General features: G+C 40.9%; 1 protein-coding gene across 6 annotated transcripts in view; it reads right to left on the reverse strand.

Annotated features, from left to right (window-relative positions):
• The window catches only part of DTNB (dystrobrevin beta), a 231,742-nt gene that overhangs the window by 113,478 nt on the left and 91,345 nt on the right, over positions 1-26,919 (reverse strand). The gene's annotated exons all lie outside the window — the stretch shown is intronic.

Consider the following 26,919-nt stretch of genomic DNA (forward strand, 5'->3'; position numbering starts at 1 on the left):
CCACAGGCAGTCAGCATCAGACCTGTGACTATAAATTCACGAAGGTACAAGAATAAGCTGGCATACTAATACATTTCTCTGTAAGGTAGAACAATATACAGCAAATCCAAAGACTAGTGAGATCAGATTTAACAGTAAATATGCCCAAAAGTAAACAATATGCCACAATTAAGTTATTCAGAATACTCACATCAGAAACCCATATATAAAGGAGGCTCATCATACCCTGATACGATCGCCCACCCAATTCCCTTTAAATAACAGGGTTGTTGAGACTTCCTTGGAAGGATATTAACTGCAAAAAGGTGTAAATATTTCATTCTACTCACTCTGCAGCGTACTGCCGTATGTCCCACTCTAACTGAAAAACAGAACTTGTTTGCCGTTGTGTGTCATATCAGTACTGCATCTCCACTGAACTTTTACATGCTGCTCGCATGTGTTAAACACACAAAATAAGCAAACTGTCTTTGCCTTTAAGACTATGTAGAGAAGGGCGCTCAGGTGGCTCGGATGGTTAAGCCGCTGCCTTCAGCTCAGGTCATGATCTCCAGGTCCTGGGATGGAGCCCCACGTCAGTCTCCTTGCTCAGTGGGGAGCCTGCTTCTCCCTCTGCCTCTGCCTCTCCCTGTGCTTGTGCTCTCTCTAACGAATAAATAAAATCTTTAAGGGGGAAAAAAAGACTAGGTAGAGAAAGACAGGGCACCTGGGTGGCCCAGTCAGTTAAGCATCTGGCTCTTGATTTTGGCTCAGGTCATGGCCTCAGGGTCATAGGATTGAGCCCCATGTTGAGCTCTGCGCTCAGCATGGAGTCTGAGCACTGAGCACTGAGCATTCTTCTTCTCCCTCTCTCCCCCCTGCTCTCTCTGGCTCACTCTTCCTAAAATATATCTTAAAAGAAAAAGAAAAAAAAGACTATGTAGGGAAAGTTAATACCTTTTTAATATACAGACTGAATAATATCAATTTCTTCAGAAACTTCATATATTGGCTCCAAATCACCTATCACTAACCCCTTCAACACATTAAATTCTGGGCAAAATCTAAATGAAGCCTAATTTCCTAAAAGTCATATAAGGCAGAAACTCTAAACATTCCCTCTAAGTGGTTTCCATATCCTCCTTTTACCAGATGATGGGCTGAAATGTGACTTAATCCTTCTGTTTTCTACACTGCCCCAGACCGTGTGTCACTTTTCTTCCTAACACCTCTCAAAGGCTGATAATCCCTTACAGAATAAGATCTAAATGCACACCATCACAGTCCTTACAAAAGCCTTCATATCTGGCTCCCACCTCTCCTCACACCAGCATCAATGATGAGACGTCATTTGGCCCAAAGGCCATGTTCCTGTAGGTCTCTGTACCTTGGCATAGGCCTTTCTGATATTGCCCTCTGCTGGTCTATTTTTCTGCAAGTTTCCTGCTCCGTTCTCAAGACTACTTTGAAGCCTTGCCCTGGGCAGGCTTTCCTCCTGGCTCCGTAAGTCAGAGACCACATTTCCCAGCTACCGGTTTACCATGGACGTTTCCACAATTGCGCTTTCCACACTATGGTGTACTTTTTACGTGCCTATCTCTGTGAAACTGGTGGTCCTGAAAGGCAGGGTCTAGGTCTCATTTATCTTTATGTCCAGACCCTGTCCTATAACAAAATATATTATTTGAACAATTTGCCTAGATGAATTTTCTAGATTGCTTCTTCCTGACCAAACCACGTATGCTTATTTTCTGAGTTACAACACAAGTAGGAGACAGAGGACATTAGAGAATACTTTGATTCACCGTTATAACTAAACACTACATCTGTAGTCCGGATATTAATTTCATGTTTTGTTGTGTCTGAGAACAGCTGGGCCATTAGTTCACGCAGTCTATGCGAGATGGATTATCAGAGAGACTTGACTTAATTGCATCCTGAGCAAAAACAACCATGAAACCGCAGGTTTCATATGTATATTTATAATAAAATTATAAATTAAATTAATCACATGACTATTAAAATAAATAATGTTTCCCTTCGTATCACCTTATAATCTCTAGCAGTATGCTTGTAATGCTTTTGAAAATGCTGCTTTAAAGTCAAGGTTTAAGATCAGATCCAACTTTGAGTCTCAAAAATATACACAGAAAGGTAAAATTAGTACATCAAAGTCAATTCCAAAGAATTAGAACATATCAAGAGTTTTGAGATGCACAGAAAGGGAAAAAACTGAAAATAAATATATACAGGAATTAGAATATTAACTGGGCTAGGACCAGACCAAAAAGGATATATTAATCTGAAAATTTTACAGATAATGCATTCAACTAGGTTGTCTAAATATGTAAATAAATGACTTCCTTAAAACGATAAGAAAGAGTAAATTATGATACAGACCTGAAGTGAATTTTGCTATCTCGTTAGTTTAGGAGGCTAAGATTAACAAAACCTGTAAGCATGAACCCGAAAACTGCTAGAAGCTCCAAGCTAGGCACATGGCCTCTCTGACTTCTGGGCCCCTAGGACAATGCCCAGGACTTGGCAGTCGGTCACTAAATATTTACAGAAGTGAGGAAGGAAGAAAAGTGGCCCAGGTGCAGGGACGGTGCCTTCCACAGACCTCGTTTAAGCCACTCTGCCAGAGACACCACTTAACGTCTCTGTACCTTTCTTGTCACTTGAACTCACAAACTAATAAATACATGAAGAAGCCTTAACCTGAAAAAGGAAAACTCCTCCCAACAGACTCTTAGGTGATGATTTTCAAAATCTGTGCATCTTCAATAATCCACATTACCTAATTTGAAAACATGTCCTACTATCTCTTAAAAATACTACAGGTTATAATATTTAAAAACTGTATCAGAATGTATAAAATGTGTATGTACAGTTTAAAAAATTATAAAACAAATATCCACTTACCCATGATTCTGCCTGAGAAAGAGAAACACGGCAGTCACTCAAGCTTGCTGGGGGATCTTACACTAACAGCCGCCTCCCCCACCACACCTGCTCCTCTCCTGGTAACCTAGATCCTGGATTTTGTATTAATCATGTCTTTGATTTTACCATTTCAGCAATTATGTACAAGTAATACATGATTTATTTAACACATGTTTAAAATCTATATAGACTTAGGTATATTTTTCTGCAACTTGCTATTTTCACTTAAAATTACGTTACGGATCATCCGTATTGATTCATGTAACTGTAAGTCCTACATTTTTTCATCAACGGATTGTATTTCGCTGCTTAATTACATCATAATTTATATATCCACTCCATGGCTGATGAACATTTGGGTTGTTTCCATCTTTTCGCTCTCACTCACCATGTGGCTATAAACTTTCTTGTCCACGTCTCCTGGTGGACATGTGTAAGAGTTTCATCAGAGTGGAATTATCCAATCGTGAGTTATGCACATTCAATTTTAGTAGGCACTGCCAACTTGTTTTTACAAAGTGGTTACACTAATTTCCACTCTGTCAGCTGTGTGAGAGACTTCCTAAATCTCCGCATTCTGGCTAACCCTTACTATTGTCAGATATTTTAACATTTGCCAATCTAGTGGGTGATAAATGGCAATGTGGTTTCAATTTGCAACGCCCTGATCGCCAGAAAGACTGAGCATCTTTTTGAATGTTTACGAGCCATTTGGGTTTCTTCTGTGACATGCCTTTTCCTGTCTAGTCCTGTCTTTGGTGTAATGTTTCACCAGGTTGCCTGCCTCTTATTGATTTGTAAGAGTTCTTTTTTTTTTTTCTTAAAGATTTTATTCATTCATTTGAGAGAATGAGAGAGCACAAGCTGGGGGTGGGGCAGAGGGAAAGGGAGAAGCAGATTTCCCACAGAGCAGGGAGCATCATAGGGTGGCTGGATCCCAGGACCCGGAGATCATGACCTGAACCGAAGGCAGACACTTAACTGACTGAGCCACCCAGGCACCCTGTAAGAGTTCTTTATATTTTTTGTATTTTAACCCTACGGAAGTTATGTGTCACAAATAACTCCTACTTTAAGGCTTGTTTTTGACAAACAGATATCTTTACCATAACTGTAGTCCTGATTTATTAATCTTTTCCTTTATATTTTCTGCTTTTTATATCGTAAGAAATAATCCTTCCCTGAGGTCATAAAGATATTGTCCCACATTGTCTTCTAAAGTTTTATAGTTTTTCTCCTTTGTACTTAATTTGATTCTACTTAGAAGTGACTTTTTGGTAAGTATGAGGAAAGAATCCAATTTTATTCTTTAGAGATAATCAATTGCCACATGTCCATTTAATAAATAGTTCATTTGTTTTCTACTCAGTATTCCATTTCTATCTCCATACAGTGTAACATGGATTTAACTATAGCTTCCTCATATCTTCTCAAGTACTACCTTACAATTTTCTTTAGGAGTGTCTTCATTATTTCTGACCCTTTGAATTTCCACTTTTTTTTTTTTTTTTTGAAGATATTATTTATTTATTTGATTGAAAGAGTGAGAGAGCACAAGCAGGGGGAGCAGTAGAGGGAGAGCGAGAAGAAGGCTCCCCGCTGAACAGGGAGCCCAATGTGGGGTTTGATTCCAGGACCTGGAGATCATAACCTGAGCTGAAGGTTACATAACCTCATGTAAGTAGAATCATAAAGTATTTGCCTTTCTGTGGCTGGCTTCTATTACTGAGAATAATGTCCTCAAGGTTCATCCATGTTGGAGCATGTTTCAGAATTTCTTTTCTTCGTCAAGGCTGAGTAATATTCCATTGTATACCATATGGAATCATTTTGTTTACCCATTCATCCATCAGTAGACACTTGAGTTGCTTTCAAGTTTCAGCTACTGTAAATAATGTTATTATGAACATGGGTGTATAAATGTCTCAAGGCTGTATTTTCAATTCTTTTGGTATATAACCAGAAGTAGAATTATTATTAATGCTATCTTTAATTTTTTAAGAAACCTCCATGCTGTTTCCCATAGTGGCTGAACAATTTTATAGCCCACCAAGGATGGGTTCTAATTTCTCTACATACTCACCAACACTTTTTCTTTTTTTAAATAGTAACAATCTTTTTTTTTTTTTAAGATTTTATTTATTTATTTGACAGAGAGAGATCACAAGTAGACAGAGAGGCAGGCAGAGAGAGAGAGAGAGAGGGAAGCAGGCTCCCTGCTGAGCAGAGAGCCCCATGCGGAACTCGATCTCAGGACCCTGAGATCATGACCTGAGCCAAAGGCAGCGGCTTAACCCACTGAGCCACCCAGGCGCCCTAAATAGTAACAATCTTAATAGTTGTGAAGAATATCCTATTGTGGCTTTGATTTGCATTTCCCTAATTAGTGATGTCACTTATCTTTTCATATGTTTGTTAGCCATTTTTATATCACCTTTGGAGAAATGTTCATCCAAGTCCCTAACCCATTTTTCAATTGAGTTACTTGTTTTTTTGTTGTTGAGTTATAATTCTTTCTATATTCTGGATATGAACCTTTCTGTATTCTGGATATCGAATCAGATATACGATATGCAAATATTTTCTCCCATTCCATCATCTGCCTCTTCACTATGTTCTGTTTGTGCCCTTTGATGCAGAGAAATTTTTTTTTAAAGATTTTATTATTTGACAGAGATCACAAGTAGGTAGAGAGGCAGGCAGAGAGAGAGAGGAAGAGAAGCAGGCTCCCCGCTGAGCAGAGAGCCCGATGCGGGGCTCGATCCCAGGTCCCTGAGATCATGACCTGAGCCGAAGGCAGAGGCTTTAACCCACTGAGCCACCCAGGCGCCCCGATGCAGAGAAATTTTTAACTCTACTGATTTATCAGAAGATTCTTTCAGACTTCCTACATTGACAGTCATCTTCAAATAATGACAATTTTGTTTCCTTTCAATTCAAACATCTTTTCCGTATTTATTATGCTGCTTAGGACTACCAATGAAATGCTAAATGGAAGTGGTGACAGCCAAGTTTCTTTGTTTAATTTATAATCTTAAATAATTTCAACAGTAAATATAATAGATACTATCAGTTTTTATAAATATATTAGGTTGCTAAGGTTTTTGTTTTGAAGAGTTTTTTTGGCCTATTTGTGTGCGTACTTAAGTTACTGATGGATATTGGGTTTTATTAAATCTTTTATGTAAGTCTTTTGAAATAATTATATGGACTTAATCAATCAATCTATGAATTTGGTTAAGTTATAATAATTTATCTTTAATTGCTAGAATAAAACCAGTGTGGTCCTAATGTATTATCTTTCGTATATACTGCTAGATTCAGTTTCATATTACTTTCTTTAGGTTTTCATTCCTGTTCATGAAAACAGCTTATAATTTTCCTTTCTTGCTGTCCTCCTAAGGTTTTGGTATGAAGGTTATGCTAGCCTCAAAAATGAAACTGGAATGCTCATTATTTTTTCTGGAATCTGGGAAGTTTTACATAATACTGGAATTCATCTTTTCTTTGAATGCTTGTTGAAACTCATATCAAGGGATGCCTGGGTGGCTCAGTGGGTTAAGCCGCTGCCTTCAGCTCAGGTCATGTTCCCAGAGTCATGGGATGGAGTCCCGTGTCAAGCTCCTTGCTCAGCAGGGAGCCTGCTTCTCTCTCTGCCTCTGCCTGACACTTATGTGTGCCTGCTTATGTGTGCTCTCTGACAAATAAAATAAATAATTTAAAATAATTAAAATCTTAAAAAAAAAAAAAAGAGAGACTCATTTTAAGTCATTCGGGCCTGATTGATTACTTTATAAAGCTTTTATGCTACTAATTCAAATTCTTTAATGATTATACTATTTGGGTTTTTTATTATATCTTGAACCAGCTTTGGTAAGTAAGGTTGTTCTAGGAATTTGTTCATTATCAACTAAACGTTCAATAACCAATCTACCGGTTTTCTTCTTGTCATCTTTCTGTTAATTGATTCCTAAGCCAAATGCATTACAGTCACGGACTATAGTCTATATAATACTAATCCTCTTTTGAGGCTTCCTTAATGTGATCAATTCTTTGTGTGCGTTTGAAAAGAATATGTAATCATTAATTACTGGGTACTTTCAAATTTTCTATAGTCTATTTTTTTGTCTAATGATTCTAACAATTGCTGAGAGAAGTGTGTTTACCATTTTAATAACGTATTTTTCAACTTCTTATTGTGCCTTATTAATATTATTTATGTATTTTATAGCTACATTAGTAAATGTGTATTATTTCTGTGGAATTGTTAACTGCATCTTTTTATCTCTGGCAAACTATATCTGATAAAAAAAAATTTTTATTGTGACCAAATACACAAAGTGTAAAATGTACCATTTTAGCTTCTCTGGTAAAGATTTTTGCCCTGAAATCTATTTTCTGAGATTAATAGACTTTCAATAAATTTCTTTCGTTGGTACTTTGCCTGTATCTCCTTTTTACCCTTAATGTTCAACCTTTTTGTATCTTTTTTTCCCACTGTCTCTTATAAACAGCATAAAGTCCAATCTTTTAAAATATCCATTTGACAACTGCTGCTTTTTATTTGGAAAATTTAGTTAATTTACTATTCCTATTATACTTTTATTTATTTCTGTAGCTTATTATATCATTGTTTTATTATTTATTTCCTTACTTTCCCTATATCTTTATCTTTTCTTACTTTTTTTTTTAAGATTTTATTTATTTATTTGACAGAGAGAGATCACAAGTAGGCAGAGAGGCAGGCAGAGAGAGAAAGGAGGAAGCAGGCTCTCCGAGGAGCAGAAAGCCCGATGCAGGGCTCGATCCCAGGACCCTGGGATCATGACCTGAGCCGAAGGCAGAGGCTTTAACCCACTGAGCCACCCAGGCGCCCCTCTTTTCTTACTTTTTTAGGTTTCGTTTTCTTATTTCATTTTGTTTCCCTTTTTGTCAAGATACTCTTTGAGTCTACTCTTGTAGTGGTTGCTTTCTGCCATTTTTTGTCCTGAACTGGGAGCTACGGTTATTAAGAATGTAGTGTCACATACCTGACAGGGGCTTTTGCACAAAAAGGCTCATTTAGCCCTCCCTATAGTCTCATCAATTAGATGTTAAGAGTCTCAATTTGAAAACAGTGTGGAGATTCCTTAAGAAATTAAAAATAGAGCTACCCTATGACCCTGCAATTGCACTATTGGGTATTTAACCCAAAGATACTGATGTAGTGAAAAGAAGGGCCATCTGTACCCCAATGTTCATAGCAGCAATGGCCACAGTCACCAAACTGCAGAAAGAACCAAGATGCCCTTCAACAGATGAATAGATAAAGAAGATATGGTCCATATATACAATGGAGTATTACGCCTCCATCAGAAAGGATGAATACCCAACTTTTGTATCAACATGGACGGGACTGGAGGAGATTATGCTGAGTGAAATAAGTCAAGAAGAGAGAGTCAATTATCATATGGTTTCGCTTACTTGTGGAGCATTAAGGAATAACATTGAGGACATGGGGAGAAGGAGAGGAGAAGAGAGTTGGGAGAAATCGGAGGGGGAGACAAACCTTGAGAGACTGTGGACTCTGAGAAACAAACTGAGGGTTTTGGGGAGGGGTGGGAGGTTGGGAGGGCCTGGTGGTGGGTATTACGGAGAGCACATATTGCATGGAGCACTGGGTATGGTGCATAAATAATGAATCTTAGAACACTGAAAAAATAAAATCAAATTTTAAAAAAAGTCTCAATTTGATAGGTGCAGAAACTAAAGCTCTTATAAACTAGGTGTGTCTTATTCTTTTCACAGTACAACCTATGGAGGTGAAATTACTCAGAGAAAGAACACACAGGGATGAGGAGAGACAGCCCAGGACAGTGAGACGTTCTCGTAAGGAGTCAGCAACAGACTGGGGACACCAAATACCACAGTGGGGATCATGGAGGGGAGACCCCACTGAGTCAGGGATGGGGACCCCGAGCTTCCAAATGAGGGGCAGACTCCAAGGTAGGGAGCGAGACGTGGCTCATGCTCTTACGGCTGCACTGTGGCCTCCTGCATGGCTAAAACTTGCTTTCCTCAGACAACTGTGGACCAGGCACTAAAATACTCTGAAAAAATGTATTGTTGAGCTCAGATGACGGTATTTTCAATCAGCCTCAAGCTAATGGCTCGCACAGCACAGGCTTCGGCTCAGGGCACATGCTGACAGGTGCTGTCACTTGGGAGCACAACGGCCTAATGGAAAAAGCTCAGGACTGGTGCCTTGGAGGCCATTCCTGTCATGTTCACTTCAAATTACTCTTGAGTCCATCACCCTGAGCTCCAAGCCACCACTGAGGAGATCCAAGCAGAAACATAAGCCTATTAAATCCTCAGACAAGCCAGGAACCTCCACTATTTTAAGATGAATACCTACTACAATCTTAATTAGCATCTGTATTCTCATCCTCTAACTCAAAATCTTTCACCTGTACTCATGCCTCAACTACATTCATGTCACAGTAGTTCTCTCGCTATATATTACTTTAAACCCACCAAAATTAGTCAATTATTATTATTTTATACACAATGTTTATTTACATTTACCCACATTTACCAATCCCACTGTGAGCCATTCCTTCTTGTATCCCATTTCTTCCTTGTTAATTCATTTTTTCCCCAAAGTACGTATTTTATTATTCCTTCAGCAACGGTTTATTGGTGGTAAAACCACTAAGACTTTTTCCAAAAACATCTCTTTTTCCTTCTTTGCTCTTGAATAGACTCGCTAAGTACAGAATTCTAGGCTGATCTTTCGGATCTGTCCTTTAATTGCCCTTCACATTTTCCATTTCCCTATATCTGTGTTCAACATTCTATATCCTGGTTAATTTCTTCAGATGTTTTCCATTCCCTAATTTTTGCTGTAGCTGTCTCTAATTTGCTATTTAACCCTCTTTAACCTTAGTATTTTTTTTATTTCTGGAAGTTCAATTTGGCCCTTTCTCATATTGGCTTATTCCTTTCTAAAATGTCACTATTTCTTAATCTACTTCTTTAACGTTTTAAAGATTTATTTATTTGAGAGAGAGTGTGTGTGTGAGTGGGTTGGGGGGGGCGAGGGAGAGGGACAAGCAGACTCTGTGCTGAGCTTGGAGCCCAACACAGGGCTCTATCTCACAACCATGAGAGCATGACCTGAGCAGAAATCATGAGACCAACACTTTACCAACTGAACCACCCAGTCGTCCCTTATTAAATGTAGAATTTTCTACAGTTCTTGGCACACTAAAGCTCCTTCTTGTTGATTCTCTTGCTGCTCATTTTATAACAGAGCTTACAATTTTTGGTAACGAGTTTTTAGCAGGGATTGCTTTTTGTATGGGAGTCCCATTTTACCTTTTCCAGGCCAGTGGAGTATTTCCAGTCCCTCTTTTCCAAGGAGGCTGCCATTCTAAAGTCCCAGCCTTTACAAAAATATCAGTTCTATTCGTCTTTAATGGACCCACGTTAGACTTCCCATGCTATGGGGGCACCAAACCACAACCACTGGCCTAAATCCAGGGACCAGTCTGATAATTCCATGTTGCTCTCTTGGCTGATTCAAGTTACAACTTACTAAAAGCCATCTTCTATTTTCCAACCAACATTTATTTAGGTTTAACATTGTTTTCCTGCTTTCTCTGCTTCCTCTTCTCTCTTGTATCCTATTCTTACCTTCTTGATACATTTTTTTTTTCCTACTGCAGTGTATCTTTGATTTAGTTCTCTCAGCAAAAGGCTGTCAAAATCCTTCAAGTCTGAAAATGTTTTTATAGTGCCCTCATTACTGAAAGACCGTTTGCAGGGGGAGAGAATTTTTGGTTCCAACTTATTTTCTCTCAGCATCTTGAAAACACTGTGCCACTGTTTTATTAACACCAGCGATGAAGTCTAATAGCATTTGGATTCTCAATCTTTTCTGTCTGGTGTCTCCTATGAATTTCTCTTCACTGTTATCACTGCAATACAGGTACATGTTTTTGTATTGTTTCTTTTTAAAAATGTATTCTTCTCGACAGTTAGCAGGCTCTTTCTACCTAAGGGCTCACACATCTCAGCTCATTTTCTTCACTTGCAACTCCTGTTGGATAAATACTGTAACTTCCATAGGGTCCTAAATGCCTCAACCTTTGTTTCAAACTCACGTTTCTTGATACTGAGCTTTGAGAGAATTTCTCACCCTGTTTGAGTTCACTAATTTGTTCTTCAGCTATATCCAGTTTGCTATAACCTACCCAATGAGCCTGTTCAACCACCACATTCTTCATTTTCATTATTGCTGACCATTTCCTAACTTCTGCTTCTTGTAGTAAGCATGAAAGTCTAGCCCTGCTCCTCTAAGGAAATTAAACTGACTTATTTTTAAAGTGTCTTTCTCATTGCTCTGCTTGCTAACGTGTAGTTCTTCTAATTATATTTCGCTGTGCTAGGCTTCCTCTGGGTTTTCATGGTTCTTGGCCATGGAGACATCTCCCACGGGACTGTTCAGTCGCCATCTTAGCCAGCAGCGGCCTTCTAGCCAGGGGACCTCATGTTGAATCTGTTCTGACAAAGAAGGCAGAGCAGCTTCCGGGTCATGGCAATAGTGATGACCTCACAGTGTGAGGCAGTGTGAGCAGCTCCTTTCTGCAACTTCTCATTTAATACATATTTCCTTTGCTTAAAGATGTCTAGTCTAGAACATTCCTTTTCTTTTCCATCTTGAAAGGGAATTTATTCATCTAACTTAAAGTGTTATCATTACTATGGATCTGGTGCAGAAGGAGAAAGAGGTAGTATGTGTTTGGTCAACCATCTCAAAACTGGATCCTTTATTTCTTTAACTATCATCTCCCTGCATTCTCTTCAGCTTCCTTCTGGAACCCTTACTAGATGGCAATCCTCCATTTACCCTCCATGTCTTAGTTTTCTTTTCTATTACTTTGTCCTCTCATGATGGGCTTAGGAACACTTCTCTGCTCTAGTTTCCAGCTCATAAATTTGCACTTCAGCTGGAAAAAACTGTCACTTAGCCCATCTGCTGAGTCTCACCTTGACAATCAAAATTTTAATTTCCCAGATCAATATTTATTCTCGGTAGATAAAATAACTGACCATCTCTCTCCAAGCTTTCAACTATACATATTATAAAATCTAGTTCTATTTATTCTATTAATTCTATGTCTGAGATGAAGTCTTCTCTTCTCTCCTCTGCACGGTTATTTCCTCTTGGTTTCGGTGATGTTTAGTAAAGCGCTCATCTTTGGGGTGCCTGGCCGGCTCAGTCAGTAGAGCATGCAACTCTTGATCTCAGGGTTGTAAGTTCAAGCTCCACACTGGGTGTGGAGTCTACTTAAAAAAAAGAAGAAGGAGGAAAGGAAGAAAAAAGTGCTCATCTTTGTCATCAAGGCTCTGTTCACATGGTCTATGCGTGTGCACTGCCTACGTAGAGGGGAGGAATGTTTTCAGTGAGAGTGAAGGAGGGACAGGAGGTACCATCTCATGGGAAAGATTTGTATCTATCTTCTGAGCCTGGGAGCTTCTTGTTCTCCTGGACTTCATCAAGCACCTGGAACTCAGCCCTGTTTCTCCAACGCAGTTCCTACAGATACTACATCTGCCCGAGACACCTCCATCACCATGCAATGGTACCAGTGACTCTTTGACTTGTTCTGAGCCTTTCACAGCTCCCTATCACAACTACTCCCAAATGAAAGTAGCCGCTATTCTTCCAGATGCTATTCTTATCCTGAGCCGCAATACTTTCTTAACCTTGTTTTGGACCAAGGTTTTCTTTTGCAAACAGATCCCATGTGCTTTTCATGGGGACTCTTCACAGTCTGGAGCCTAGCATGGGTTTTCCCTCCTTCCCCCCTCTAGTATACTTGCACATTATTTTAAAAATTCTAATGTATCATTTCTAACTATTTGGCACAAGAAGGAAAAGCTATGGCAGGTCCTCAGTCCACCACCTTGAAATGAAATACCCACTTCTTTTTTTAAATTAAAGTTAATAAAAATTTATTTTGAAAATTTCATAATACCTCTCGTGCTATATTATTTTTGGACTTCAGAATAACTCCTTCAGAAAGTAAAAAATTCGAATTGCCAAGCTCCAGTTTAACTTAATTTCTTAAAGTATAATTTTGATTGATTAATGTACGAGAGAAATGTAATCCTGGTAATTTTTGTTACTCTTGCAAGATTTAAGAGTATTAGCTCTCAAACAGTTATAAAAATGTGGTTAGGAGGATAAAATGTAATTAGTTCACATATGGCTTCCGAAATATGCTTATAAGTTACAACAACCTCCTAACCCACAAAAAAAGGGAACCACTCCTGTTCCAAACAGTCCAACGAGAGATATGGTAAGAGCTGCATAAAGAAGAGCAGTATTGTGGCGCCTGGGTGGCTCAGCAGGTTAAAGCCTCTCCCTTTGGCTCAGGTCATGATCCCAGGGTCTTGGGATTGAGCCCCACATCGGGCTCTCTGCTCAGCAGGAAGCCTGCTTCCTCCCTCTCTACCTACTTCTCTGCCTACTTGTGATCTCTATCAAATAAATACATAAAATCTTAAAAAAAAAAAAAAAAAGAAGAGCAGTATGTGCATTGATCTGCAAACCGCTCCAGCTCCTCTTTCAGGTGAAAAAGAAGACAGATTTGCAGGAATTCAACATCAACAGACTGACATTCCTGGGGATGCCATGATCGCCAGGGCAGTATTTATGGCTCCCCACATACCGACCCCGGGGGTGACAGGAGCACTCCTGAAGCACAAACAACTGCTCCATTAAATGCAGGAAATTAAAACGGAAAAAGTTGTCTCCACAATAGCTAAACTATGCGAAGAGCCAAGATGCTCGCTGACAGACGAGACAAATGGATAAAGAAGATGTGGTCTGTGTATACAAGGTACTATCACTCAGTCATCAGAAAGGATGAATACTTACCGTTTACGTCAACATGGATGGAACTGGAGGGGATTATTATGCTGGGTGAAATAAGTCAGTAGGAGAAAGACAATTATCCTATGGTTTCACTCATAGGTGGAATATAAGAAAAAGCACAGAGGATCAGAGGGGAAGGGAGGGAAAACTGAATGGGAAGTCATCAGAGATGGAGAAAAACCATGAGGGACTCTTAACTACAGGAAACAAACTGAGGGTGGCTAGAGGGGAGGTGGGTGGAGGGACGGGGTGATTGGGTGATGGGCATTAAGGAGGGCACGTGATGACATGAGCACTGGGTGTTATATACAACTGATGAATTACTGAACTCTACACCTGACACTAATGATGCACTGTATGTTGGCTAATTCAATTTAAATTAAAAAAAAAAAAAAACAAGAAAGCAAAAAAAAAAAAAAAAAAGGAAAGAAAGAAAGAAAGAAAACCTGAAAAAGTTATGAATGCATATAAAGAGAAACACAGTTCAAGGCCAAACTTTGCTCCTGAGTTGTCCTAACAAGCTGGCCTGAGTGGAAAGTATTCAATTTTATGTGGGAGTTGACACCCTTCACAGTATACACAATAGTGAAAATCCTGCCCTGAGTCGTGGACTGCCCTACAAAACATCAGTCTGACACCATGGGTAGACTCTTCTTCCTCTGTAGTTTTAACTGGCAGTTCATAGTCCCACGTTCTTCAAACAATATGTTAAGAGTTTTGCTGCTCCATAAGAAAATTAGAAGTAATATATTCTTTTTTTTTTAAGATTTTATTTAATTGACAGACAGAGATCACAAGTAGGCAGAGAGAGAGGAGGAAGCAGGCTCCCTGCTGAGCAGAGAGCCCAATGTGGGGCTTGATCCCAGGACCCTTGGAACATTACCTGAGCTGAAGGCAGAGGCTTTAACTCACTGAGCCACCCAGGCGCCCCAGAAGTAATACATTCTTTATAAATGAAGAGGCAGATAAACAAGAAGCGCATACAGGGCTGGTGGGAGTATACGGGGTCAAGCCACCCGGGAAAGCAATTTTGAAATACCCAGTAAACCTGAAGATGCACAGGCCTTGAACCCACAGGCCCTTGATTCCACTCCTAAAAACAGACCCTAGAAAAGTTCCACCCTGCACACAATGACCTGTACCAGAAAATCCACTAAAAATTTGTTTGGAAACATAGAAAATCAGAAACAAGCTGAATGTCAATCAATAGGAGAGTAAATCAAATGTGGTGTATTAACAGAACTGAATTCTAAATGGCATTAAGAATAACCACATCAACACATGGAGAGCATTTAAAAAACAATGCAAGTAAAAAGGAAGCTGCAGGAAAAAATACATATGCACTAGGATGCTCTTTTGATAAAGTTTAAAAATATAAGAAACAACACTATATATTCAATAGTCACACTGATGCGTATAACAAAAAATAAACAAATATGAATGGAAATGCTAAACACTAAAATCAAAATAGAGGTTCTCTCTGAGGAGAAAGAATGGGATGTATTACAGACTTCTTTCTGTATCTGTATACAAAAATCGATTTCACCTATTTTGACTGCTACATATACAGAATTTCATAGGTAACATTATGTATACACCATAACAAATTTAACTGTTTTGCTACTATTGGATATTTTAGCCATTTCCTTTTTTGGTGGGGGGCAGCCAGAGGTAGGCTATGACAAATAACGCTGATATGACAGCCTCATACAGAAATCCTAATACACTTGGTACAAATGTTTTTATGGAAGAATTCCTAGATGGGGAATTGTTGGGTCAAGGGTTATATTCATTTAAAATTTTATTTTTCAAGTGTATCCATTCACACTCCTGCCAAGAGTCTTCTAGAATACTCTTCTCTACATTCCTTCCAGAACTGGATCTTATCACCCTTTTAAGTGTCGGGTGGGCCTAAAATGAACATGTCCATGATTAAAAGTGGCTTAAAAACCAGAACAAGTAGGAAATGCCAACTTTTAGAAAGCTCTTTAGGGGCGCCTGGGTGGCTCAGTGGGTTAAAGCCTCTGCCTTCCGCTCGGGTCATGATCCCAGGGTCCTGAGATCGAGCCCCGCATCGGGCTCTCTGCTCAGCAGGGAGCCTGCTTTCTCCTCTCTCTCTGCCTGCCTCTCTGTGTACTTGTAATCTCTGTCTGTCAAATAAATAAATAAAATCTTAAAAAAAAAAAAAAGAAAGCTCTTTAATAAGCACGGAGGTGTAAGGACTAATAACACACTGAGGCCGTGGATGTAGTGGAACAGACAGACAAACGAGCAGACGCAGCTGCAGGGTAAGTGGAGGGGGCGCTCAGGTGCCACAGCAGAGCATGGGCAGACACATCCATCAGCCTGGGGGGCCAGGGAGAGAGGCAGCAGCTAAGCCGAACCACAAAGTCTCTGCAGAAGGTGGCAACATGGGGAGGAGAGGAGGAAAAAGGCAGCCTGAACACTAGACTCAAAGACAGAAAGGTAAGAGACACGGTAGAACACGCACCTCAAACAGTTCAGTATTGTGGAGGGCTGCCTGTGAGCCAAGCATATAAATAAAAGTCCCAGACCAAAGACATAACTGTAAAGGCTTTCACAACATGACCCCCTAAAAGGGAACTTCAGGATGTAATAAATCACCTGGTTTACAAGTACACACAGAGGAGACAGAGCTCTGGCTCAAAGGCAGTGACAGGCTACATGGCAGGACAGAACAAGGAACCGTGACTGATACTTGAGGTTTTGGCAAACAAAGGGCCTAGTTAGCTAAAACCAAAAGGAGCAGAGCACGGATTCCTGTAGAAGCAGACTGACAGACAGAGTCCCAAGAAAGAGAGGCTGGGGGTGGGAAAACCAAGACCTGCGTGTACCTCTGTGCACAGCCCTGCTTTCCGGAGCCTGGAATGGAACAGGCACAAGAAATGTGTCTGGAAGGATGACCAGGACAGAGAGCTCTTTGCCTGGCTTAGATCACCAACTGTGTGACTATTCCTGGATAACCGTTATCTGCAAAGGTCGTCACAAATACAGCCACAGGTCAGGGCGGGAGGAGAGCCAGGAGTCCATTAACACCATCCATGATACAAACACACCTAAGTCAGGAACCCGCGACTACCACCACTATTACTCAGTACTGCTCCAAAACAGAGTTTCCCCAACTTGCCTAAAGATTAAAAAAAAAAAAAAAAAAAAAAAATTAAATTTTCCTAGACTACTTGTTTTAAAAAATAAAACAAAACAAAGCAGATTCTTCTGCCTCAACCCAGACCTACAAAGATAAAATTCCCAGGGGGTAGAGGCCTCGTATTTTGTATATTTAATAAGCTCCCCAATTGGTTCTTTTCAGATAAATTTAGGAAACACTACTCTAGAAGTTCCTACCAACACACTCACACTCCTTTAAGAGGTTAAAAAAAAAAAAAGTTGTAACTACTGGGAATTTACTAAGTTACTGTTTCCTATAGGTGATACAGGTGCCAACTTAGAAGTCCAAGAAAACTGACTGAAAAATTATTAGAATTATGTATTGACCAAAAAGCCAGCGAGACTTCCAGATGGAAATGTCCATTAGATCATTCAATAGATGAGTCTTAACCTGGATAAGAAGCCTGGCTGGAATTAAGAATTGCAGAGATCGATCCATGTCTTGGGGGATCATTTAAAAATCTGGAATTGTGTGAAAACAGAGGGATGGCACCTGAAGAGAAGAAAACATGGCTCAGGAGAGATGCCAGGGAACACAGTATCTGGTTTATCAGAGCTCATCAAAAGGTTTCATCACTAACACATGAATATTCCATCATTGAACGTGCTGCAGTCACTAAATGGAGAGCAAAGGTAATGAACATACACCCACATGTACTAAACTTCTGTAGAGAAACGGTTCTACCCTAAGTCTGCACCACTAGCTTCAGAAAACACCAGTTTATGCAGACAACAATTCCTGATGTATGTGAGTTAATCCACACTGCAGGGTCATACGGACCCACACAGGGAAGCAGGGGACACGTTCTGCAGTTCAGCTCTGGCTGCCACCTGTAAGAATTGGAAAAGATCTAAAGCAGGAGAAAAGGCTGACAGTGGGGTGGGGGGGGGCCTGGGGGGGAGGGGAGTCAGGACCATGGGAGGAAACTGCTAATTTGAAGCAATGTTTGGGTTAAATCATACATTTCTCTGCAATGGAAAACCTCCCTGTGATCTCTTCGCTCAAGAATAATCAAGCTGGCTGAAAAAAAAAAAATGCCTTATTGTTCATAAACTCTACACCAATACTTTCTTTGATAAGCATCCATCTTTTTAAACAGCTGGGTCCATTTCAAATATTCTGCTTTCAAACTCAGCACTTTTGCAGCTGTAAATGGATTTAAGAATAAATAGTGCATCCAAATACCATAGTAGAGCGGGGGCAATGTTCAGATGCTGAAAAAAGCAGTATTTAAAACTCCCGATCAACCTACTGAAAATGCTGAAAACTGCTATCAGGATATCTCCAGCCTGTTTCTTCTCTCTAGCCCCTCCCTTCTCCCTCTCAGATGGCACCACAGAGGCCACAGTTTCAGAGGGCGCACCTTGGTCAGTGAGGTGGTCAGTCTGTCGGCCAGGAGAACTACAGGGCACTTCTCCCCAGGCTTCATACCACAGGGACAGGAGGTAAGACGGGCACCAGGGCTCTACGAGTGCCTGGCAAGCCCTCTCCTGACTTGCACTAGGGGCAGCGCCACGGTCTGCACTGGATGCCACCTGTGACTGATTCCAGCATGAGATTTGTCATAAGGTTATCACACTATGCTTGTTTGTCAGAAATCCAAGACTCCCGCTCTGACACTTGCTCCCATAAGGCCCGGGAATACCCTCCCACAGCCCCATATCACACTAATCCTCTACCTCATTCTATACGCCTTCACAGTCTGCAGCCCATCTCCCCTCTCTGGCAGAGAATTCTCTTCTCCGAGTGTTGCTCCACCTTCTCACCTGGGAGGACATCTGCTTTCCCTGATGGCTCAGCTGTCCCTGTGGCCGTTCAAGAGGCAGCTGCTTTCTCTCTCAGACCCTCAAACTGCTGATCTTCTCCTAGAATCTCACTGCTGCTCTCACATTATTCCTTTTCCTTAAAACCCCAGTTTTGGTGTGTAAGCCTGATGATTCACAGACCTGTTTCCCTGGGGCTAACAATACATTATATGTTCATAAAAAAAAAAAACAAACCCAGTTTTGAATGTCACATCATCAGACCAAAATGCTAAGTATCTGTCTGTAGTGGAGTCCAACATGACAATGGCCACAATTCCTGCTGATTCCAACATCCACGGAGCTGACCTTTCCCATATACTAGTTATGGTGGGTTGAATGGCGGGCCCCAAAGATACGTCCACATCCTAATCTCTGGAACCTGAGAACATCACCCGAGATGGCAAAAAAAGGTGAACAGAACCATTAATGGCAAAACACAATTAAGTTGAGGATCTTGAGACAAAGAGTTTATCCTGAATTATCTGTGTGGCCCCAAATGCAATGACCTGTATCCTCATAAAATAGGCAATAAAGGAAATGAGAAAGAAGAGGAAGAGGCCATGTGACCAGTGATGCAGCCACAGGTCATGAAATGCCAACAGCCACCGGAAGTGAGAGCAGGCAAAGAATGATGCAACGGTTAATTTCATGTCAACCTGCTGGGCTATCGGATGCCTGGATATTTGGTCAGATGTTATTTTGAGTGATCCTGTGAGGGTGTTTTTGGATGAAATTAACATATAAGTTGGTAGCCAAGTAAAGCAGAATCCCCTCCCTAATGCGAGAGGGCTTCATCCAATTAGTTGAAGACCTGAGTAGAGCAAAAGACTGAACCTGGCCCAAATAAGAGAGAATTCCTCTGGCCTGACTGCCTTTGAACAAGGATGCTGGCTTTTTCCTGTCTTCAGAGTTGAATGGAAACATGTGCTCTTCTTGGGCCTGGAGGCCATCAGCCAGAACGCAGACATCAATGGTTCTCCAAGTTCCCAAGCTGTCAGACCGACACTGGCACACCACCACCAGCTCTCCTGGGTCTCCAGCTTGCTGACTCAACCTGCACACCTTGAGACTTGTCAGCTTCCATAACTGCGTGAACCAATTCCTTATAATAAATCCCCTTATATAATATATACATATAAATATACGTAATACATGTACAGGTTCTGTTTCTCTGGAGACCTCAAACACAAACGGATTCTTCCCTAGAGTCTCCACAGTGAGTGTGGGCATCTTGACTTCAAATCTATGGTATCCAGAGTTTCTGCTTTAAGTCACCGAGTCTGTAATAATTTGTTCTGGCAGCTATAGGAAACTCATACACTGCTCTCCCTTGAAATCACCTTCGACAACCTTTCCCCTCCTCAACATCAGCCACCAGCCTCACAGTCGCATCCTGGAACATTTTACTGCCAATGACTCTGCATCACCGAAAATCTTGATCGCAAGCACCCTACTCTCCTACAGACTGCTGCCCGTGTAGCTCACTCCTCCAAGGACCCGTCTCCAACAGAACTTCAATGCCAGCCAGTCCTCTTCTTCAAGGAGCCTACCACTTTCCACTGGTCCCTCGTCTCCCTGAAGGCCTCATTTCTCCTTTAATCTCCTACACTCCATGGCCCATTACTATAGTCATTTCCTTGCATGCTCTCCAACCACCCCCTGCCAGCTCTCTCCCTTGGTCATACTGTCTAAATCCCGACTTTATTCACTCTGCCCCTCTACCCTCTACACACTGGGGAAGTCAATACCCAACTATGCTGACTGGTCAGACTCCGAATTTACAACCACCAACCTCAAGTTAGTCATTCCAATCTCAGTTTAAATGTCACTTCTTCAAAAAAGCTTTTCCTGACCAAGTTTAAAAAAAAAAACAACAACAGCTTTATTGAGATATAATTTACATACCATAAAATTACCCTTTTAACATTACAATTCAGTGGTTTTTAGTATACTGAAAGAGTTGTACAACCATAACTAATATCTCATTTCAGAACATTTTCTTCACCCCGAAAAGAAATCCAATACTCATTGGCAGTCACACCCGACACCTCCCTCTCCTCAGTCCTTGGCAACCACCAATCTGCTTTCTGTCTCTTTGCGTTTGCCTATTCTGGACATTTCACATAAATGGAGTCATACAGTATGTGACATTTTGTGTCTGACTTCCTTCACTTGGCACAGTTTCAAGGCTCATCCATGTTTTAGCGTGGAGCGGTACTTCACTTCCTTTTCTTGTCTAATAGTAGTCCGTAATATTGACATACATTGTGCTCATCCATTCTTCAGTTGACCGATATTTGGGTTTTTCCACTTTTCAGCTATTTTGAATAATGCTGCTATGAACAATCATAAACAAGTTTTTGTGTGCACGTGTATTTTCAATTCCCAAAGGAGAATTCTCAATTCTCACCCGGGAGTCCCGGACCACATCGTAACCGTGTTTAACATTTTGAGGAACTACTAAACTGTTTTTCCACAGTGGATAAATTTCACATTCCTACCACCAGTATGACGGGGGTTCCTGTTTCTTCATTCTCATCACCACCAGTTATTGTCAATCTTTTCTTATTTTAACCATCGTGGTGTGTATGAAGTGGCATCTCACGCGGCTTTGAGTAGACATTTCCCTAATGACGGACGACACTGAGCATCTCGTCAACGTGCTTATCGGTCATTTGTGTATCTTCTTTGAAGAAATGTCTATTCAGGTCCTTTGCCCACTTTCCCCCTAAAGGTAACTTACTTTTTTTTTTCCTTGTAAAACCCGGTGATGGAAAACTGGCCATCTCAACCATTACTTTGGTCGTGTTAAGTATATTCACACTGTTGTGAAACAGATCTCCCAAACCCGTTCATCTTGCAAATCTGAAACTCTGTAGTGATCGCACGACTCTCATTCTTTCCCCCACCCCCAGCTCCTGGTAACCACCACTCTACTTTCCCTTTGCTCATGTTTAAATTGGGTTATTTGGTGGGTTTTGTTGAGTTTTAAGAATTCTTCATCTGGATACAAGTCCCTTATCAGATATATGATTTCCAAGTATTTCTTCCTTTTCAGTGAATTGGCTTTTCACTGTCTTGATGGTGTTCTTTGAAGCATCAACTTTTTAATTTCGATGAAGTTCAATTACCTATTATTCTTCTGTTGCTTGTGCTTTTAGTAACATTATCTAGGAAGGTGCAGTGTACCCCAAGGTCACAAAAATCTATGCCAATGTTTTGTTCTAAGAGTAGTTTTAGCTCTTACATTTAGGTTTTGAGTTAATTTTTTTATATGGTATTAGGTAGGGATCTGGTTTCATTCTTTTGCATGTACATATCCAATTGTTCCAGTACCATATATTTTTTTTAAGATTTTACTTATTCAATTGACAGAGAGAGAAAGAGACAGCAAGAGAGGGAACACAAGCAGGGGGAGTGGGAGAAGGAAAAGCAAGCTTTCCACTGAGCAGAAAGCCCTATGTGGGGCTTGATCCCATGACCTGAGCTGAAGGCAGACGCTTAATGACGCTACCCAGGAGCCTCCAGCACCGTATTTTGAAAAAAATATTCTTCTGCTCCTGAATAGTCTTGTCACCCTTGTTGAAAATCTATCAACAACAAATGTAAGGGCTTATTTTTGAACTCTCAATTCTGTCCCATTAATCTATCTATACATTTAACCTCACGCAAGTACTACAATGTCTTGATTACTGTTTTATTACTGATACAAGTTTTAAAGATAGGAAGTGTGAGTTCTCCATCTGTGTTTTTCTTTTTCAAGATTGTTTTGGCTATTTTGAGTCCCTTGCGTATCCATAGGAATTTTAGGATCAGCTTATAGGGTTAGCAAAAAAAGCAGCTGAGATTCTCATGGAAATTGCATTGAATCTGTAGATAAATTTAAGGAGTATTGTCCTTATAACAATACTAAGTCTTTCAATCTATGAATGTGTGTAGGTTTTTCTATTTACTTAGGTTTTCTTTAATTACTTTCAGTGATGTTTCATAGTTTTCACCATACATCTGCTATGCAGCAGGTACCTGATAAGAATTTGATGAATAGGGGCGGCTGGGTGGCTCAGTGAGTTAAGCCTCTGCTTTTGGCTCAGGTCATGATCCCAGGGTCCTGGGATGGAGCCCCGCATTGGGCTCTCTGCTCAGCAGGGAGCCTGCTTCCTCCTCTCTCTCTCTCTGCCTGCCTCTCTGCCTACTTGTGATTTCTGTCAAATAAATAAAATCTTAAAAAAAAAAAGAATTTGTTGAATAAATACAAATGAGTGAGTGAACTCAGCAGCAAAAAGTTAAGGGAATTCCTGCCCAATGACTTTTGTTTTCTCTGTGTAGTAAGAAAGGAGGCATCCTTTGAAAGAGAGGCAAGAGTGGGTGTAGATGTTTTTTTTAAATGGGGATTTTATTCCTATACAACTTTAATTGACCATCGCAAAGAATGGAAAAGCAAGGTGATCAGAGAACAGTATTGCAATGCTGAGAGTCAATATGAAGTTGGCGATCATGAATTTATGGGAACACTAGTCTGCCCTTTTGTATGGCTTTCTCCAGAAAGAGTTAAGAGAAAGCACACAGATTAATTCATCCATGAATTTAGTTGACTGAGATATGGATAAAAAAAAGCCACAGGACGATGGAGCTTATAGTGCAGGAAAGCAGCACCATTTCTAAAACGGTAAGGAGAAAAGTAAGGAGAGCCGACTGAGAACGCCGACAAGTCAGTGGAGCGGCGGTTGGAAGGAAGACTGGGATGGTCTTAGAGCCAGAGTAGTTGAACAGGTCAGTGGGAAGGACAACAGGGAGCAACACGGCAGGGGGTGTCTAAATCAGTGTCTTTGAGGTAGAGCGGTTAGAGGTGGTGAGGGGTCCAGGGTGCATGTGAGGGAGTGGATGGCTGAGGCTCAGGGGGGAGAAGACTGTCAGAGTCAAGAAGTCAAGAAACTTGATGGCCAGGGTCTTGAAGAATGTGACTCTATAGATACTGAAATCACCCAAGAAGTGACCACAGTTCTGGTACCAGTCCATCCTGGAGTGAAGGGAAATGACCCAAAAGATAACTGCAATCAGAAAAGAAGACAGGGGGGTGGGGTGGTGTTAGAGCTAAAATGGCACCAGCCTGAAGGCTGTATCTTGCTTATCACTGATGCAGTTGTTTGATCCTAGAGATTCAAGGTGCTCTAGAAGTGGCAAGGCAGAAAGGGAAGAAAATGACCAGGATGAACGGCACCTGCAGAATTCCAAGTTGACCCTCAGCAACCTTTATCCTCAGAGAATCCTTTCCCCTTTGAATGTAACCGGGACCTGTGAAAATGATGAACTCTATCACGCCTTTGTTTATGTTACATGGCAAAAGGGAGACTACCCTGATGGGCTTGGTCTCATCAGGTGAGCCCTTTAAAAGCAGCATTTTTTCCTGGTGAGTTACAGAAGAGGAAGTCAGGGAGACGTGCTCCAACTGGCCTGGAAGAAAGCAATTGTCGATTTTGTAAACTGCCTCTGGGGGCCACGTGGCAAGGAACTGCAGGGGGCCTCTGGGAGCCAAGAGCCCTCCCTGGCTGGAAGCGAGCGGGAAAACGGGGACCTCGATACCATACCTACGATAAAATGAATTCGGCCAACCAGTGAACTGGCAAGAGGAGCCCCCAACCCAGATGATAACTACAACCTCACTGATACCCTGAGTTCAGCCCAGCAAGACCTAGAGCAGAGAATCCAGTCATGCCACTGCCTGGACTTCTGACACACAGAAACGGAAATAACAAATGTCTGTTGTTTTAAGCTGCTAACTTTGTGATAATTTATTATGCAGTAGCAGAACACTAAAACAGTGCCCATAAACAGTTTACCCAGGAAATCCCAGTTTATGCCTGCTGTGCCTCCCTGCATAAAGAAAAGGGCCCCTTTTACTCTCAAGTAAGTCTGTTGTATATGATAAATTATATAGCCACCTTCACGATAATTTCACCTCCTGGTCCCTAAAAACACAGAGATGTGGGAGAATGAATAGCTACCACCTGAAAGGGTGTAGGAGAAGGGAGATCCTAAAGGATAGCCAAATTTCAATTAAGGCGGGGGGGAGCAGTAAAAGAAATGCTTAGAGAAGCAGTAAAAATGAGGGCAGCTTACTGACTAAGGAGCAGGAGTTGTAAAAGCACTTGAGATGTGGAGGACTGGGGACTGCAAGAAGGACAGGGTGGCGGGGGGGGGGGGGGGGGGGGGGGGGGGTGGGGCACGAAAAGGGGAGGGGGGGGGGGGGGGGGGGGGGGAGGGTGCGATGAGTCACCAAAAGATCAAGATGGGAATGGTGGTGCCACGTAAGAGGGTGAGACCACGACTAATGAAAACAGGTGTGAACCACAGCGGACACAGTCTCAGCAGCTTCTCTGAGGAGTGTGGGGCAATGGGCTACAAGTCCAGTTTGCAGATTTTGCGTGGAATGCCTTCATGTATTTGTCTTACCTTGTGCTGTACCTTGCCACAAATGGAGATACTGCCTTATGCCTTTAAAAAACCAGTCCTCCTAAAAAGGAACCCTCAGGCACTGTTGGTGAAAGAGGAGCTTGGTGCAGCCACTGTGGAAAATGGTACGGAGGTTCCGCAACACATTAAAAATAGAATTACTAATGATCCAGTAATTCCACTACTGGGTATCTACCCAAAGAAAACAAAAATACTAATTCAAAAAGATACATGCACCTCTATGTTTATGTAACATTATTTGCAATAGTCAAATTTTGGAAGCATCCCAAGAGTCTATCAACAGATGAATGGATAAAGAAGGTGTGGTATACATATGACGGAATGTTACTCAACCATAAAAAAGAATGAAGCTTGCCATTTGCAACAATGTGGATGGCCCCAGAGAGTATTATGCTAAGTAAAATGAGTCAATGAGAAAAAGACAAATACTGTATGATTTTATTCATATATGGAATTTAAGAAACAAGACAAATGAACAAAGGGGAAAAAAGAGACAAACCAAAAACCAGACTCTTAACTATAGAGAACTGGTGGTTACATGAGGGGAGCGGGTGGGGGATGGGTAAAAGAGGTGAAGGAGACTGAGAGCACACTTAATGATGAGCACTGAGTAAGGCATACAGTTGTTGAGTCACTCTATCACACACCTGAAACTAACATAACGCTGTATGTTAATTACACTTGAATTTTAAAAGTTAAAAAATTTTAAAAATCCTCCTGCCTAGTTTTACACTATATACAAAGTAGTTAAATTATGACATGACTATCTGGACCTGGGCCAAAGCACGGCCAAGAAGCATACTTATTTCTCATTGAATACATAGTCTCTCAAAAGTCTAGAGATGTGAGGAGAGGTGTGCTAGTCACGTGAGAATTAAATACTGCTTCTGACAAGGACAGGTCAACAACAATCTTAACTGGTCCAGGTCTATGACAACAAAATTTGCCCTGAGTCCTTAAGGTAAATTATTTAATATCACTAATGCCCAAACAAGCATACTGGACATATGTGTGTTGCCTGTTAATATTTATTTTTTAAAAGAAGCAATAATATTAACAGAGATTGCTGAACAAATCCAAATACTGCCTCGTTTACAGATTCTGAACAAGTGACTTTGTTTAGAGGTGGAGCCTGCCCTCTGCTGGGAAGAAAGGTGAAATTTCCATATATTCCATATTCCATAACTGCCTCTACGGAGCCACTCAACTAATAAATAGTAACCGTGCTACAAGTGTATTTTGTATAAACAGACACACAGCTTTCCTGCCAAGTGGAGATCAAATTTTTCTTGGTAAAGTGAAGACCAGGGTAAGCGGAGATCTGAACAGAAGGCAGAGGGGCGGGCAGGGAATGGCTTCTTTCTAGCCCTCCTCACATAGCCAGAAAGGATGAAGAGTTTCTGTTTGAGAAAACGGAAAAGTTCCAGGTGGACGGTGGCAATGGCTGCACAACAGTATGAATGTGCTTAATGCCAGTGAACAGGACACCTAAAAAGAGGTAAAATGCAAATTTTATGTTGTGTATTTTTCATAGTAATTGAAAGAAAGTTAAAAAATTAAACTAAACAGATATGAGGGAGAGAGAGAGGAGGAGGAGGCTA

This window comes from Lontra canadensis, unplaced genomic scaffold, assembly GCF_010015895.1.
Source record: "Lontra canadensis isolate GAN:19392208 unplaced genomic scaffold, GSC_riverotter_1.0 scaffold32, whole genome shotgun sequence".
Taxonomy (NCBI): domain Eukaryota; kingdom Metazoa; phylum Chordata; class Mammalia; order Carnivora; family Mustelidae; genus Lontra; species Lontra canadensis.